Here is a 6,138-nt window from a genome sequence, read left to right on the forward strand (position 1 = left end):
TTATGAAATACTGGTAACATTTATTCTTTAAGTAAATTACAGATTTCATAAGATAAGTTCTCTGGGTCTGACCTTTTTATTAGTAGGGAAAATTTTCATCACAAATTCCATTTCTTTACTGGTTATAGATTTATTCAGTTTCCATTTTCTCTTAAGTCTGTTTTAGCAGTTGTTTCTAGAAATTTGTCCATCTCATCAGAGTTTCCTAATTGGTTGGCATTAATTTGTACACAGTATTCTCCTTTAATCCTTTTAGCTTCTGTAGCTCAGGAATAACGCCTTCCTCTTTCATTACTGTGTTTGGTAATTTGTGGTGTCTTTCTTTTATAAACTGATCAGTCTAGCTAAAGTTTGTCAATTTTTGCTTACTTTTAAGAATCAACTTTTGGATTAATTGACTTTCTCTGTTTTTTCTTTTTTTAATTTCAATAATTTCTGCTTTAATCTTTATTATTTCCTTCTTTCTGCTTAATTTTAGTTTACTTTTCTTATATTAGTTTCTTAAGATGTAAACTTAAGTTTTTGTTTAAAGATCGTTCTTCTTTGTTAATATAAGCACTGAAAGACATAGATTTTTCCTTAAAAACTGCTTTAGCTGCATCCTGAAATTATACTGTTTTTGTTCAATTCAAATTATTTTCTGATTTTCAGTGGGATTTCATCTTTTATTAATGGATTATTTTTAACTGAATTATTTGTATGAATTTGATTTAAAAATTAAAGTTACTTTTAAGGAAAAAAATTCTCCATTCAGATAATACAATCTATTTTCTGACCAACTGGTCCTTAAAAATTAAAAAAGCAATTACTATGCTATTGGTTGTGATGCACAAATCCAGAAATCAAAAGGGCATCCAGGTGGCTATGTTCAATGGGAAGTGTTTTATTTAAATTGCACTGTGTTTAAAATTTTCAGTGTCAACATTTTTAGAAGGTTGCATTCCGCAGACTCTCTTATTTTCCACATTGCCTATCATATTACACCAAGTTGGCTTCATCTATTACTGTTGCTTAAATGACCTCTATACTCATATGAGTTTGATACTCCTGACATTGTACTACGGCATCCCGAAAGAGTGAATGCCCCTTTAATGATTGCCAGGGTCACTTCTCTTGAGAGAATTTTTGATTCCCAAATAACTACATACTACTACTTTAACAGCATAGTAGCCATATCCCTTTATTCTAAAACCTGAGTAAATATGGGCTGTTTAGCCTCTTTTAAAAATCCCAAAGGAATATAGTGATTACTTTAGAAGAACAGGAGCTAAATAAGAGATTTCTCGTGGCTCATAGATGAGCCATAGAGGATCCTTCTTTTCTACATTTCAGTTGCTTCAGCTGCTTCAAACTACAAGTTCTCTGTTCTTCCAAAGAAAATTTTCACTTGTGTTCTTCATCTGTAGGAGATGTATTAGAGAAGCAGCCAGTACTGTGAAGCCTGCTTTAGTCTCTTCCTCCAATCAAATGATTTACAATACTGAGATAAATGCACTTTTCCAGTATTGAAATGCTACAATATTTTTAAATTTTTTGAAATTATAGGACAGCAAAGAGAAGAAAACTCTATTACCAAGAAATAAGTATTATTAACACTTTTCTTGGTTGTCGAGGTAAATTTTTCACATAGCAAGATTCACCCATTTCAGATGCATTCTTCTATGAAATTTGACAAATTTATAAGTCATGGAACTACCACTATGCTCAAGATATAGAATATTTTAATCACTCCAAAGTTTCCTTGCATCCTTTCATGGTCACTTTCATCCCCCTCCCTGAGGCCCTGGCAACCACTGATCTGATTACTGTCACTATAGTTTTGCTTTTCCAGAATGCTGTATAAACAGAACCATAAAGTGTGCAGCCTTTTAGGTCTGGCTTATTTTACTGTGCATAGTGCTTTTGAAAGGAATCCATGTTTCTGTGAGAATCAGTAGCTTATTTTTTTTTATAGCTGAATAGAATTTCATAGTATGGATGTACTACAGTTTATTTACCTGTTTACTAGTCGAAGAACATTGCTTTGTTTCCCATTTTTTGCAATCAGGAACAAAGTCTCAGAACGTCCATATGTAAATTTTTGTGTGGTTATATGTTTCTGTTCCAAAGTGGCTGTAGCATTTTGCATTCCCATCAGCAATATATGAGCTTTCTAGTTACTCTGCATCCTTGCCACTATTTTGTATAGAAAGACTTTTTTTTCCTTTAACTTGGGCCCTTCTTTTTTTTTGCGGTACGCAGGCCTCTCATTGCCATGGCCTCTCCCGTTGCAGAGCACAGGCTCGGGACACGCAGGCCCAGCGGCCATGGCTCATGGGCCCAGCCGCTCCACAGCACGTGGGATCCTCCTGGACCAGGGCCTGAACCCGTGTCCCCTGCATCGGCAGGTGGACTCCCAACCACTGCGCCACCAGGGAAGCCCAGGGGCCCTTCTAATAGATAAGTAGTGATATGTTATTGTGGTTTTATTTCTTTAATGATTAATGATTGTGACAGCATGCTAGCATGTGCTTCTTTGCTATCTTGTATATATTTTCTTCAATGAAGGTTCTGTCAAAATCTTATGCCTACCTTTCATTCAGTTTTTTGTTTTCTTTATATTGATATTTGAGAGTTCTTTATTCTTATTTTGCAATATTTGTTCTGTGACTTGTCTTTTTTTAAACAATGTCTTTCTAAGAACAAAGGTTTTAATTTTGATAAGGTCTAATTTAACAGTCTTTTATGTCTACATTTGTGCTCTTTGCATCATGTCTAGGAAGTCTTTGACCAACACAAGGTCACAATGATTTTCTCCCATTTTCTTCCATAAGTTTTATAGTTTTAAGTTTTACAAAAGTTGTGGTCCACTTTGAGTTAATTTTTTATGTGGTGTGAGGTCAAGGTTTTTAAAATTTTTATTAATTAATTTTTGGCATAAAGATGTCCAATTAATCCAACACCTTTTGTTGAGAAAACTATCCTTGCTCCATTGAATTATTTTGGAACATTTGTGTAGAATAATCAACCATACATGTTTGGGTCTATTTCTGGACTCTTAACTAGGTTTCAGCTATGAACATATTGTAATGTTAGTAGAGGTACATATGGTTTTACAGAACTAAGGTCACATCACATTTTTGTTTTTAAACTAATATTTCTGTCATATTATGAATTATATAATTCATATATTATATATTCATACATTATGAATATATAATATTACATCATATTATGAATATAACATAAATATTTTATTTAATATTTTTATTAAATTTTATTTGAAAACGTGATTTTTTTTAATGCTAAATATATGTCCATGTAAGAGTTACATGTTACAGAAGAAATAAAATATCAGACTGAGATATTAAGGAGGTAGACTAATTTTTAATTTAAATATACTTTCTTCATCTTAAGTAGGACCAAGTGGAGTTAAATGCTTTAAGAAAGCATTTAGAAATAATGTTAAAGAGCTAAAGTCTAGCATCAGTAGTATATACATGCAAAATAAAGCCATTTACAATCGAAGATTGTTACAGACAAGTCTGACAAGATTATCAAGATCCACAACTGAAAAAACAAGGACATTCATTAAGTTGTTATAGGATGGCTAGAGTCTCACTTGTTATTAACAAAAAAAGCACCTCTTTAGCAACAGCTGCAACAGTGAGCATCAGAGCAAGCAATGCATTTTCAGCCTGTCTTCAGTAATAAGAATACAAGCCACATTATGTGGGCCTCTTGTCAACTTCTAGGAACATTCCTGCCAGCTAGAAAGAGAGGCTGTAGATGTCCAGCAGTCACTTTGCTCACAGCAGAAAAAAAGATGTTTAGCAAAGGCTGGGCTTCAGAGGAAAACCTTTCAGATTTATCAGAAGCATCTCAACTTTACTTGATTTCCTTGTTCAGAATTGTCACTTTCTCCCACTCTGTGTGTACTTCTGCTGCAAGTGGCATTTTTACTGAACAAAAGAATCAAGCAGTAACACCAATGTGGGGTGACTCCCTGTCCTAAAAGTGCACCTCCAGTACACTTTGATCACAGGCTCTCTACATTAGCATTCTGTGCAGAAGTAAAAGAAAAGCTATTCATACTGCCAAAGAGAAAACTTCCCCAAGGTTTTAATGAATTGCTGTGTTTATTTAACAATTGTCAAGTGTTTCAAATCGCTCTAATAATAGTACAGTACTATGTGTGTTTTATGAGTGACAGTTAAACCTAAATACAGAAGTAAGTGTGCCCTTACATAATATGCTACTATACATTTTGGAAATCTGAACACATCTGTAAATTATACTTAAAATTAACTCAGTGCAACCTTATTTAGAATCACTTGCTTTGATTCTCCAAACATCTTAGAAATTCTTCCCTAAAGCTCCACATTAGTTAAGATGTTGAATGCAGCTTTAGAATGAATGGTAAAGACACTTACAAAGAAAATTAAGTTCACCATAGGGCAAAATAGAACTATATTCATTCAATTACTGTTTTCTTTATCTTAACTCAAAAATTCTTGTGTAACTACCAAGGCTGATGTAAGTACAACTATGTTTTGGGAATCATTGAAAGCCCAAAGGGCAATAAAGGCAGCAAAGAATGGCATTTGAAATGTGACTTGAGTATCTCTTAAATCAAATTATGGAAACTTGCAAACCAAAGTCTCACTATAGGGAACCAAGGGCATCCATGCAATATACTTAGAATTGTGTCTCTTCCTGAAAATTCAGTTTGATAATTGCATTAGACATGCTTAGAAATGTATTCATGAATTGGAGATTGTTCGATATTTAGTTATTTGTGTTTTCTTCATCTATAAAACTTCACTTGAAAAGTAATGCAGATCAGAACTTCTACTTTTCACTTGGGAAAGTAGAGATCTGGGAAAAGTGTCACTCCCAAATATGCAAAAGAAAAAAGCTAGACAAACTGCAAGTTCACCATACTTCTTGAACCTAAAATGGGATACCAACCATAACAAATTAGTCTTACAGACCACTAATATAATTACACTGAGAGGGGTAGGGATGGACAGAATTCCTATAATTAACTTTGGAAAACAGTATTTGACTGCACAGTGTAAGGCTAAAGACAATAAGAACTGTATAAAAGTTCTGTACTCTAGTTAGTAAATAGGTTTCCCTCTTTGAGGAGAAACAGATATTTTTCTAGTATCGAAGTATTTTCCTCAAGGTATTTATTAAATATAAAGGGGAATTTTATGGTGGAGAAACATGGCAAACAATTTAAATATTTCTTGTTACCTCATTCTTTATAAGATCTGCAGAGCACACCATCATATGAAAGTGCATTAATTTATTTAACAATACTTTATTAAAATGTACTTATTTTCAGTTTATATAATTACAAAGAATGCAGTGATATCAATCTACTTATACATCTTTCACAATCTTAGTGTGAGTATATCACACATATTCAAAAATGGAACTGATGTGGGTCAAAAGTTATGCTCATTAAAAAGTGTATGTTCTCATATGTATTTATGTACCATTTTTGGATTCTCTGTCCTCTGTGTATATACAGATAGATGATAGGTAAATAGGAGGATAGATAATCAAAATGCCTTTCAAAATGATTTTACATATCACATTCTCAGAGTGCATGAGTTTTGTATATTAATATTTCTTAATATTTTATTGATCTCATTGGTGAAAAGTGCTATCAAAAATGTTCAAATTTGTATTTTTTTTAATTATATGTGAATTGACTGTTTTTACTCATTTGTTAGGAAATGCTGTTTATTTCCTTTGACCCCTTTTTTTGTATCTGAGTCTTGGTCATTTCAAAAAAGATTTAGAAAAATTGGTCTTTTGTCACATATTTACAATTTATGTATATATCTCAAATTCATATGTCATATGCATATATGTAGTTTTTATCAGATTTTTAAAATCATATTTTACCCTCATTAATGAAGCTGAAGTTTTGTTGTATACAAATTTAACATTTTCCTATATTTAAACTTATCAGTTGCTTCCCTTTTGATTCTAGGATTTATGTTTTTCTTAGAAAGACTTTATATAATTTAAGATCATAAAAATATTCACCTATGGGGCTTCCCTGGTGGCGCAGTGGTTGAGAGTCCGCCTGCCGATGCAGGGGACACGGGTTCGTGCCCCTGTCCGGGAAGATCCCACATG

The sequence above is a fragment of the Lipotes vexillifer genome, unplaced genomic scaffold (assembly GCF_000442215.2).
Source record: "Lipotes vexillifer unplaced genomic scaffold, Lipotes_vexillifer_v1.1 scaffold1574, whole genome shotgun sequence".
NCBI lineage: Eukaryota > Metazoa > Chordata > Mammalia > Artiodactyla > Lipotidae > Lipotes > Lipotes vexillifer.